Here is an 11748-nt window from a genome sequence, read left to right as displayed (position 1 = left end):
GGGATAGTATTGGAAATGTAATTGAGGAAAATATGTAATAAAAATATTAAAATAAAAAAAAAGAAACAAACTGATATTGATGTATGTATTTGGGAATAACATTCAAAGTTAATAAAAATCCAAAAAGGCAAATTGTTTACCTGAGAATTTCATAATTTCATTTTTTGGTAATAGCTAAGTAATATTCCATTGTGTAGATGTGCCATACTTTTTATTATTCATTCATCAGTTGCATCTAGGTCTTTTCAGTTCTTGGCAGTTGTGAAAGAGCAGTGGTAAGCATGTATGTATATGTCTCCCTGTAGTAAGGTGCTGAGTTAGATGTCAAGAAGTGGTATAACCGGATCATGTGGTAGATCTATTTCCAGTTTTTTTGAGGAACCCATTAGGGGAATTTGTTCACACAGTTACAGAAGCTGAATCCTATATAGATTATTTGAAAACTAGAGAATAAGGAAGGCTGGTGGTTGGGCTTAGCTCAATTTCAAAGGTATTAGAACCACAGGAGCCAACACTGGGATTCTCATCCAAGGTCCAAGGCCTGAGAACCACGGGTCATCACATCCAAAGGGAAGAGAGGAGTATGTTCCAGGTTCAGAAGAGAGCAAAAGTTAACACTATCCAAGAAGAATTAATATACCATAAAATGAGGTTTTGTCAATGTACACAATATTATAACAACCCCATAATTACGATATGAAACATTTCTATCATGTCCTAAGTCTTCATTGTCTTCGTTATCATTACTTCCTCTCCTCTCATACTCCTCCTTTGATTCCCTGACATTTTGCTAGTGCCTAGGTGGCAAAAAAGACATCATATGTAGTATCCATCCCTTTGTGTCTTGACAGAATGCATTTGAAATCAACCATGTTGCATATTACCAACAGTTTGTTCTCTTCATGTATAAGTGTTATTCATTGTATGTGTAGTCTGTGTTTATCTATTTGATGGACATTATAGTAGTTTCTAGAATTTGTATATTATAAATGATGCTGGTATAAACACACACAATGTGTGTGTGTGTGTGTCGGCCAGAGGACAATGTCAAGTGTCCTCATCAATTGTTTTCCAACAACAGTCTTTCACTTAACCTGGAACTAACCACTTTGGTTAGACTGGCTGGGTAGAAGTGTTTACAGACCCTCCTGCCTCTGCTTCTAGGTCTGAGATTCTAGCTATGTGCTGCCATGCCTGGCTTCTGTGCCAGCTGGAGATCTGAGCTCAGGTCCTCATGATTTTGTATGCTTTACCGACTGAGCCGTCTTTCTATCCTCTGTTTTCAATTATTTTAGGTAAGTGATAAGAACAATAGCTTTATAAGGTATATAATAATAAATTTACAATAAAATGCTAATTGTTTTAAAATCCATTATATCAGTTTATGGTTCTGTAGGAAGGACATATGGTTTCCGGTCCATAGTGCTTTTAAAATGAATATAAGCCTACTCATACTTGATCTTTGGTTATGTTAACTTTCATATGTTACTGTTTTAAAACTGTGTAAAAATAAATAGCTAGATATGATGCAGTCTAATTGTTTTAGATTGTTCCAGTAGAATGATGCTGAATAAAATACATTTCTCTACCAAATAAATGTCCCAAGTGATATTTCAGGCTCAAATATCACTCTGCTAGAGAGTAATTTTTTTAAGTGATATTTTCTTGAAATAGTAAAAAATCCCCTGGAAGCAAATTTGATAGGATTCTTTCACCAAGGTGTATCAGCACCATTTTCCAGAAGCCTAGCTAAGAGTTGGGAATAGACAGGCAGAATGTGGGCACCTGAGTCTCAGGGCAGCAGGCTAGAGGACGTCTTGGAGTAGTGAATAAAGGGTAAGATCAGGAAAAGACATGTAGTCCAGAATGATGAGGTAGGGGCCTGCTTTCTGTCTTAGGATCTGTGGGAACAGAGAGGAATCTCAAATTTTATCTTGTGAGCCTGCAGTGATAGAGGGAGCCTGTGGGTGTTTGAGAGGGTGTCAGTACTACGATGCACTTGCTGTGCCAATATTAGTGATCCCATCACAGCCATCAATAAAACACCCAGATTTTCCTGGAAACCTATAGTTCCTGACTATTTATAGCTCCATTTAGTTTGCCTTCTCTCCTTGTCCACTTTCCAGGGTAATGTTTGTTTATTTAAAAAAGATGTCACGTCATCTTTTCAGTGACGTCTATGATAGGAAAGATCAAATGTAAGTTGTTGGGAAATTTTTTCATGGAATCAACGACTTGCTAGGGAAAATGCATGCCCAAGAGTGATGTCATCTGTGAGGATTCCATGCTCCTTTGTCTCCTGGGGACCTTCTGGGGACCAACTAGCTCAAAGCATGGTTTCAGGTAGAACAATATCAAAATGATGTTACATGTGAAGGCCAAGTGTCCTATGAGTTTCAGTAAACTTCGTTGCCATAGTAGTAAGGTGCCAATGTTAGGACCCTCATGAGAAGAGTATTGAAAGGGAAGGCAGTGTTCTCAAGGACTCTAAGCATAGGCTTGAGAATAGTCATATCTTGCCTGTCATAACTTTGATGTGTCCCTTTCACCTGGAAACATACTCGACATTGCTGGGTACATGCAGCACGTTGGACCCAAGATGCCTCCCATTTTGCTTGCTTTGGAGCAGGAGCTATAGCATCTGATCTTTGCAGTGGCATCATCAGTTTTCTTGGTGTGTTTTGTGGTCCAGGCACATCTAGGTGTATAAGTCACTGCTTGTTTGCTCTACTCAACTTTAAAAGATTGCAAATACAGAGATGTTGTGATAGGCAGCCGCTTTCCTGGCCATATTCCAACTCTGTTCTGGAGACAGTGTTGCAATGAATTCTGACCTTGTTTGTAAAACTAACAAAATATTCAGGAGCTGGGTAACGGAATTAACCAGAAAGAAGATCATTTGGGCATCTGGTTCCTGTCCTGTAGTCATGGCCTTGCTGATAGGGACAAGACATTGATCAAGCTACTTGTCTCTTGTGGCTCTCAGAGTTGTTGTGGGATGAGGGCCTTGGTTAGAGGATTTCAAAGAGCCTTGTTTCCTTGACTGCCTTGCCATGAGAATCTCTATCACCACCAGGCCAGGCCGACCACTCTGAGACATAGCTTTTGTCGTATTGTATTGTATATTTCGAATCTGTTAGGTATGGGTGCAGTAAAGTATTCCTCAGAAGAAGCAAGCAACCTTTTCTCATATTTTGGATATAAATGTATGCACTAGTGTAAACTTTAGTAAGACAGGAAAATAAAAGAGCATTTAGCATGTCCATTGGTTAATGGAATTGTGTCATGCCTTTGTCCGATTTGAATTTTAAATCAGTCAGGACAGAAAACAGATTCCTTCTGGGTGCCACATGGGAGTGGAATGAGAGGTTTAGAAAGCAGTGAGCCTGGGTTGTGACTCTGGCTTCTCTACTCACCAGCGCTCTGACCCTGGGCAATCAGCTTTGTTTCCTTGTAACTTCCCTGGTACTAATCCTTTTGCGAAATCCACATTTATATATACTCTTGAACCATGACTTGGAGACTAGTCCTAGAATCAGTTCGTCTTCATCTTAATCTTCCGGATGGCAGCTGGATCCTCAACATGTTTTAAATTCCTGTGTGTCTACTCACTGACCATCAGATACTGGCCTGGGTATCTTCAAAACTCCACAGTTGTTCTGGCCTTCCCAGGTATGAAACTTGATTGGTCTAAGGGTAGAGCTCAGATATCAGGTTATCTCTCCTAGATAACCTTCTGTGCCGTCTGCCTCAAGACCCATTTTTAGTTCTTGAATTTTGGTTTCGTTAAAAAAGCACAGACATAGAAGAATATGTTTCCCTTTTAATCCCAGGTGTGGAGGCATGGGGTTACTTCAGACTGTCTGCAGCAGCTGACTATGATTTGCCTCGTGCCAATCAGAGGCATAGTTTTGCCAGCTGCAGATAGTTTCTAAAATGTGTGATGTTTGGAACTCTGGGAACTTTCCAGAGGGTACATAAATGCTAGGGCCCTGAAAGGAAGGGTTGGTGGTTGTTTGGGGTGGGGGTGGGGGGTGGGGTTGGATGCAGTTTGTTAGTAGTTATGCTGAAAGAAGAAACAAAGAGAAAAATAGATTCAGGGATCGCTATCTTTCTCCTCTATCCTTCTTTTTCTTCTATCTAGTGATAGGGTGAAGCTGGGAAGAGAAAGGTTGGGAAAAAGAACCTATGACGTAGCAAAGGCTGGCTACACCCATTGTTTTAACCCTACTATGGCCATGTGAAGTCACACAGTGGTCTCACAGCAGTACTCAGGTGGGAGGAATGCCTTGTCACTGGGGTCAGACCCAGAGCTTATATACTGAGAGGGAAGTTGAGACATTGCGGTAGATTGGTCTGATTTCTTCTTTTGGTGTCCTTTATCCTCTATCCTACATACTTTTCCCAAATTAATTTTTATTTTGGTCCTTTAGCTTTCAGGTATATAATCTCTAGCAGTTTACTGATGTTTTTTTTTTTTTTTTTTTTTTTTTTTACAAATTCTCTGCTTATTGTTAATATATTCACATTTTGTACAAAAGGTGCTTCTTTTGGTATGGCCTTAAACATGGGAATCTGGGAATTTCCCAGAGTGCCTCAGTGAGCTCCAAGGAGTGGAGAAACATTGGTGAATGACTACTCCGGATTAAGTAATGAAGTTGAGCCTGACTAGGGAATTAGTTATCTCTTCCACTAGAGGGCGCCGGTCACCAAAGTTTAAGGATTATTTCAAAGTATGTCTGCTTTAGGGACTTGTGGGTCAGCGATAAATACACTTCACAACATTTGTTACGAGTGTATAAAAACACACTAGAAAACATTAGAAACTGAAACGTTTGTCTGGTTACAACTCAACTCCAGTTGAGAGCAAAGATCGAAGTTTTGTTTTTGTTTTCGAGACCGGTTTCTCTGGGTAGCCCTGGCTGTCCTGTACTTGGCTCTGTAGATTAGGCTGGACTCGAACTCCCAGAGATCCATCTGCCTCTGCCTCTGGAGTCCTCAGATTAAAGTCATGTGTCATGCTGCCGGGCAAGATCAAATCTTAAAACATGAGCTCCTGTGCCTTTTCAGTTCTACAACCTGAAAATGTGTGTCAGCATCCATGCAGTGCCTGCAGACACAGTAGCAGCTTGACTAGAAGTTATGCACCTTCGCTGACTTTGACAGCCACAAACAAATCGAGTCTACATCCCTGTGCTGGTCAGAGAGACAGTATTGACTCCGGGCAGAGCGTTGCTTTTTCCTCTTGTAAATGAATGCATTTCCTCTTGCCTTTTGCCTTTTGCCCAAGGAGGTCATAACTGACTCTCGCATACATTCCCAGCAGTCTTTGGCTCGTCATAAACCCTAGTAGTCCACTGTGACTAGGTTTTGCATGTGGAGGCTGGGGTTTAGGACCTTTACAATTTCCTATGCAACCTATGCGTTTTGAGCTGAGAGCTTGCATAGTAGATACATGGGATGAAGATTCTTCTCTTTGCTCCCAAGCTCCCCACACCCTGGATCCTGGTCAGGGAGGTGTGGGTCAAGTATTCAAAGCCTTTGGATTCATTGAAGAAATTCTGGGAAGATAAAAAGGTAGGCGTGCACTGCATCCCTTCTTTCCTTTAAGAGAGGGCCCAGTTATTCAGAAGGCTTGAATGGGGCACATGAAGTGGCCTTAGGTGCCCAGCCCAAATGTTATTTGACAGAGTTTTGAGAGAAATGCCTTATCTTCATAGGCTTTACAGCTGGCTTCTCAGAACTTGGCCTTTGGTGGTGTGATGGTTTGAATAAGAATGGCCACCATAGGCTCCTATACTTGAAAGTTTGCTCACCAGGGAGTGGCACTATTTGAAAGGATTAGAAGGATTAGCAGGACTGGGTGGTGGTGATGCATGCCTTTGATCCCAATACTTGGGGGATAAAGGCTGAGGCAGGCAAATCTCTGTGAATTTGAGGCAAGTCTGGTATACAGAGTTTCAGGAAAGCCAGGGCTACATGAAGAAGCCCTGTCTCAGCAAACAAACAAGCAAACCACAAGGGTTAGGAGATGTGGCCCAAGGTGTCTCTTCACAGCTGTAGTAGAATAACTAAGACAGATGGTACACAGAAGGTGCTGATTAAATGTGTATTGAATTGCCCACAGGGACGGGAAATGTTCAGACACAGTTTCCACTCGTCCTGGTCTGGCTGCCTGTTGGCATCCGATAACCAGGAGGAGCACTAGCACCACTCTACCTTTGTCTCCAGACTCTCCCACAGAATCCTCAGTGTTCAGTAATGCCTACCCGTTCACCCCAGGTCTCTCTTTCCTCTCTGCGAGGGTGGGCCAGTTAGAATGTGCAGTGGGAGTAGAAACTGTTTATCCTATCTCTGGGGCCTTAGATGAGTTGATTTCATGCACTTTAGTTTTCTAGAAGCTAGTGTTGGTGCTGTGTCCCAGCTTCATCCTGAAATGGATCTCCCCCCCTCCTCCCCGCCCCCTGTTTATTTATTTATTTTTCAAAAACTGCCCAGAACCTCACAGCTCTGGAGCAGGCTTTTCTTTACAGAGCTCCTTAACTTGACGCCAAGTCCTGGTCTATCTTCCCTTTCAATTATCAGTCCGAAAAGCCAGGTGGCTGAATGACAGATTTTTTTCCTCCAATCGCTCCCAGCTCTTAAAATCCATAATTTTGATTCAGGTTTCTAGTCATCCACTAGGTCGCGCTGTGTGACAAGAGATCTGTAGATCTTGAACCCCCGGGAACCCAGGACTCGAAGGGAGAAGAGGTGGGAACAGAAGAGAGGGAGAGAGAGGATAGGCCGATCCTGGGGATATGGCCACAGGAGTAAGACCCACAGGAAGCAACTAGACTCAATAAATACAGCCAGCTGTGCTTCAGTCAGCAAAAAAACCACCGGTTTACTGCAAACCTAACAGATTCCAAGGAGGAGTTAAGAAATAAACGCACCATTGACAGGCATCGGATAGGAGGGGGGTTCTACCATGTTTGTCCCCTTACTGGAGTCAAGCTTACAGGACCCAGGAGACCATACAATTCAGACTTTAGGCTGCGAGGATTTGAATTGCCCCATGGCCCCTTACGAATAAGCTTGCTTGGATACATTTGTGACTGTCTCCTTTACCGGCAAGTCGCGCCCCCCACGCCCCCAGAACCACTAAATCTTGCCCAGGGATTGTTTTTCAGAGGGCGATAAGGGCTTCTATAGCTGTTGGTTTGCCTCACCCACCTTTCTTGCAGCATATCTCTCCCCCCCCCCCAGCCTCCCCGGCTAAGAAGGACTTGAGCAAAAGGAGCCCCTGCCTGGGTGCCGCTCTAGGCTGGAGAGGATGTTTGTGTCCAGAAGTCTTTTTCACTCAGTCTTCAGGCTGCAGACTGAGCAAGAGGAAGACAGGGATAGACACTCTCCACTCGGGCAGCTCTCCCTTTCTAGATAGGGAGTGTCATTGTGCTTGTGTGTGTGTGTGTTTGTGTCCTTCTATGGCTGGTGTAGTCATTCACCTTCACAGTGGGGTGCTGGGACCATGGCCCTGGTCTGTCCTGTTGTCACCTTCCTTCACATGTCTGGGGACCATACTGGACGCTTTTCCCTACATGTGCATTTCCTGCTGAAGAGCAGGCTTGGAAGCTGAGGTTCCCTTCAGGCATGAAGAGGGGGCTCGCTGCTCCTGGGTGGCTCTGAGCATCACAGGGATATAAAAGATCAGCTGTGTCACACACATTGGTGTTTGCATCTTCCAAATGCGCTCACACCCTGGCTGGAGGGTCTAGTCAGACACCAGAACTGTGGAGACATGAAGGAAAAGCCTGCGCATTGTGTGGGCGCTTTGTGCAAGTTGCTCAGCGGCCTTTGAGTGGGCCCTGCGTGCTCCAAGAATGTGCAGAGGTGGTGGCCATTCTCATTTTTCTCGTTTCTTTTCTTCCAGGCTCCTCACTTGCTCTGGTTAGCTCTGGCCAGAGGCCGCCCGTGCGTGGGGCAAGGCACAAGGGAACTGGGCAAAAGCGTGCAGAGTTTTGGTCAATCCAAACACTAATGTGCCTAGAGCAGGGAAGTCAAATGTGCAGAGGTGAGATCAAGCATGGAAGAAAGGCTTAAGTCAGGTGTGCTCGCAGCTTCTGCTACCAAGGGGCGGTCTACTCCAGGGTCCAGAGAGCTCTCCTGTTTCCAGTACCCACTAGCCCAACCCTGCTGAGGCGACGTCTCTGGGCTTCAAGGGGCGGGAAATTCGCGGAGCGAGTTCTGAGCTCACAAACGCGTGTAGGAATCCATCTTCGAGCCCTTTCCGGATAACAACGTGTGACTACTGGACGCTTCATCCCATGCGTCTTGTACAATTTGGCAACTTCAAGTGCCAGACTCCCACTGCGTCCAAGGGGTGGAGTGCCGGGAACCGGGGAGCTGCAGAAAAGAGCCCGTGTGCTGGCGGAGTGTCCGGCTCCTAGTTGGCCTTCTCAGTAGCACGCGCGTGCGTGCGAGCGTCCCTGAGTGAGCTCCTTTCCGTCCTTTTCACCTCTAGGAATTTTTTAGGGAAGAGCTGCCTGAAGCCCCAATGTGGGTCAGATTTTACTCTTAAACTGACAAGAAATTTCTATGGCGAATAAAACTTGTTCTTGAATGTTCCCTTGGGATGCCCCCCCCCCCGCCCCAGGTACCAATAACTTTCCTCTCCCTCCCTCCAGACTGAATCGAAGCCTCCCATCTCTATCCTGAAAAACTAGGTTAGACAGACAGGCCTGGGAAAGCCATCCTAGCCCTGAGCCGGGAGCAGGCAGGCGGCTGTCGGAGTTTTCAAAGTCGCGCCTTGGAGACTGGGAAAGACAGAGGCCCGCCGCGTGCACAGACAGTTAGTTAATGGAAAGCCTGTAAATCGGTTTTAAGTGCACCCAGGACAGAGGGGGAGGAAGGTGGACGTGGGGACGGTGGCGGCCGGAGATGTAATGGTGAGGGACAAAGGGGATGCCCATCCCGCTGGTCTGAAACGAAGATCCGTTCCCCCCTTCTCCATTGTTCTTATTTTAGAAAAATAAACGTATTAAAGAAACTCGTTGGGTTAGGGAAACCCGAGCCCCCTAGCCCGCCCCAAGCGGAGGAGTCCGCGGCCTCCCTTGGCAGGGAACCCGGCTGCGGCTGTCCCCCTCTCTCCCTCCCTCCTCCCCGCCCCCGGAGGGGCATTGCTACTACGGCGATCGCCACCTCACGCCGAAGGAATGCTCGAAGTATGCACACGTTCCCAAAAGTAGACCTCCTTCACCGCCGAGGAGCATACATCACCCGTGGCAGCCTTCCACCTTCTCAGGCGTTTCGTAACCGAGTAAACTGAGAGCCGGGAACAGCCCTCTATTAAGTAGCCCGCGGCGCGGAGTCTCTTCCCAGTCGGCAAAGGCGGCCGCTGCAGACCCGTCCGCCGGCAGCTGCGTTCAGTCCCCCTGCCTCCGCTCGCTCCGCGCACTAGGCGCTGCTGCTGGGCGCTCCCGCCGCCTTTTCCACACCCGCGGCCGCCAGGTGCTCCCGGAGCGCAGCGCCCTCCCAGGCCCAGGGGGTCCCACGCGCAGGCTGCTGGACGCCGGCTCCCTCTGTCACCTCCGGCTCAGGTCAGTCTGGCTTCTGTTCCCCACCCCAACCCCCACTCCCCGCGGCCTTTCCCAAAGATAACTGGGGAAAGTGGCTTCTTGCTTGCACCTTAACCCGGGGCTGGCAGAACGCCCCACAGGGGCTGCTTGGCTTTGGAAGCGATTGATTAGTGTGCCCGAGATAGATCTGTGGCACAGGAGATTGGCGGTTTCTTTGGAGTTTTGGAGGGAGAAGGAAAGGTGGCTTGTTTGTGTGCCAAGTGGGACTCAATGTATCCATCTGTAGGGTAATGTCCTCTATAGTCTCTGTCGCTTTCAGTGAAGAGCACGGGCTGCATAGGTCGCTCTTTATAATCTGGTGGCTTTGTCAGGGATGCCAAGCTTGCAGCAGGGACACAAGGCATTGCCGGAAAACGAAGTGAAGTACTGTACGCTCCGCGAAGAATTCCATGGAGGGCCAGTGGAAAGCGCTCCAGCTTGGCGAGACTAGGCGCTAGTCGCATCTCCAGATGCTCTGGGGGGAGCTGCCCTGGCTCCATCCTCCACTGCTTTCAAAGTGCTGCTGGGTTGGTTAGGCCAGTAGCTTCTGAGACTTCCTTTTTGGGTTCCTCCTGAATGCACTGGGATTAAGTTTTACCCAGGGTCAGTCAATGGGACCTTTGAGGAGGGTTCTCCTCCAGTCTTTGAGTGCACAGATCAGAGTGTGTGGAGTCAGTGCATTTGAGAGCAGTTGACAAATGGGACCTGCATCTGGCTTCCTCAGCCACCGTCCCCTGACCAATTCAGATCTCTGGCATACACCTCCTCTCAGTTCCAAGGTTAGAGTCTTCTAAAGAATATTGGGGTGGGATTGGGGGAGGAGGGCGAAGAAACAAGTCTAAGCTCGTCCTTGGCTAGGTAGCCTTTATAGAAGACATAGGTGACGCCTGGAATCTAGATGGGCCCACGAAACATATGTGTGCCTGTGTGTGCGTTTGAAAAAAAGGTTAACTTGAGAGAGTTAAGAAGTCGGCTCCTTCCAGCAAGGGGTGGGGGAGGGGCGATTTGTCCGAAAGGGACCAGTTCCCATAGTGCCCCCACTCCAGCAGTTGATTCATTTTCATTCATGAGGGGAAGTGAGGGAAATCCTACTGCCACGTAAGGGCTACCGCTTTCAGACATCTATGTCTGAGAATGCTCAATGAAGTGTTGCTAAGCACTCCGATAAATGTTTTGGCTAAGAAGGAGAGAGACGTTTTTCTTTAAAACGTATACGAACGGAATTCTTGGCTGGCGGAGATGGCTGAGTTATTCATCAGATACCCCAAAGAGAGGTGATTCATTCTTGATGCTGAGACAGGAAGCCGATAGGTGGCGCACTAGACTAAGATAAACTCTTCCAAAACTCAAGTTTTTTGTTCAACCTTTTAACCCCGCCCCCAAGAAAACTGCACACCGATTTTTGTGGGTAGGTTACCACCCTTTAGCTTTTCGTGAGCACAACTGCCGACTGCATTCTAAATTATTATATCAGCGTTATGGCCGGGTGTTGACAACAATGAAGCATTCATGCTTTTTTAATCTTTACAAATTTTGACTAATGTAGGAAAGGGTTTGAATGTTGTTAATTAGGGGGAGAAGACATTACTAAAATCCCTTAGATCCCAGAGCTGTGCCAAAATTTTAATACTGGCTTCATAAAAAGGAGCTCTGGGCAATTTGGCTTGCCTGCTCATCAGACATGTAAAATGCAATTTACACTCGGATGAGGAAAGCTGCCCTAACCCTTGTGCCAATGATTTGGAAAGGCAAGGTTGGAGACTGTCAGTTCTTTTTTTTCTCAAGGAGAGCCCAACCTTTGGCTTATTTTTGAATTCCCAAGCACAAATGGGGGAGTGCTCCCCGCTATTTGTCATGAGGCCTATGGTGTAGCCTTAAAGTAATGTGTGCACTTCTGAATCTCCTCGTTCTGTTTTTGCATTTGGCCACAGACACCTTCCCAGTCCAGCTAATTGCTGGTAACTTTTGTTCCTGGATTGGATCATAGAATATACTAGGGCAGTCCTTTCTGCTGCTAAAATAGCTACTGTGTGTTGAGAAAGTAAAAAGGATGAGTGGAACTCTTTGCCGTTAAGGAAGAAATCTATTTGCAAAGGCAGGAAAAATTAAGAACCTTCTCACCTCTGGGGGTTGTATTAGTTTTAATCTTCCA

At 46.5% G+C, this 11748-nt stretch overlaps 1 protein-coding gene across 3 annotated transcripts in view; it reads left to right on the top strand.

Annotated features, from left to right (window-relative positions):
- Positions 1-9279: 9279 nt before the first annotated feature.
- Col12a1 (collagen type XII alpha 1 chain) overlaps positions 9280-11748 on the top strand; it is a 119874-nt gene continuing 117405 nt past the window's right edge. The window contains exon 1 of one of the 3 annotated variants that reach the window (XM_021172385.2): positions 9280-9578. The gene's annotated coding sequence lies outside the window, so the exon portion shown is untranslated. The remainder of the gene's footprint in view (positions 9579-11748) is intronic. The other 2 variants (XM_029481914.1, XM_021172383.2) reach the window with 2 other exon arrangements.

This window comes from Mus caroli, chromosome 9 (assembly GCF_900094665.2).
Source record: "Mus caroli chromosome 9, CAROLI_EIJ_v1.1, whole genome shotgun sequence".
NCBI lineage: Eukaryota > Metazoa > Chordata > Mammalia > Rodentia > Muridae > Mus > Mus caroli.
Note: the sequence above shows the minus strand (reverse complement) of the source record. Positions and strands in the feature narration are given on the sequence as shown.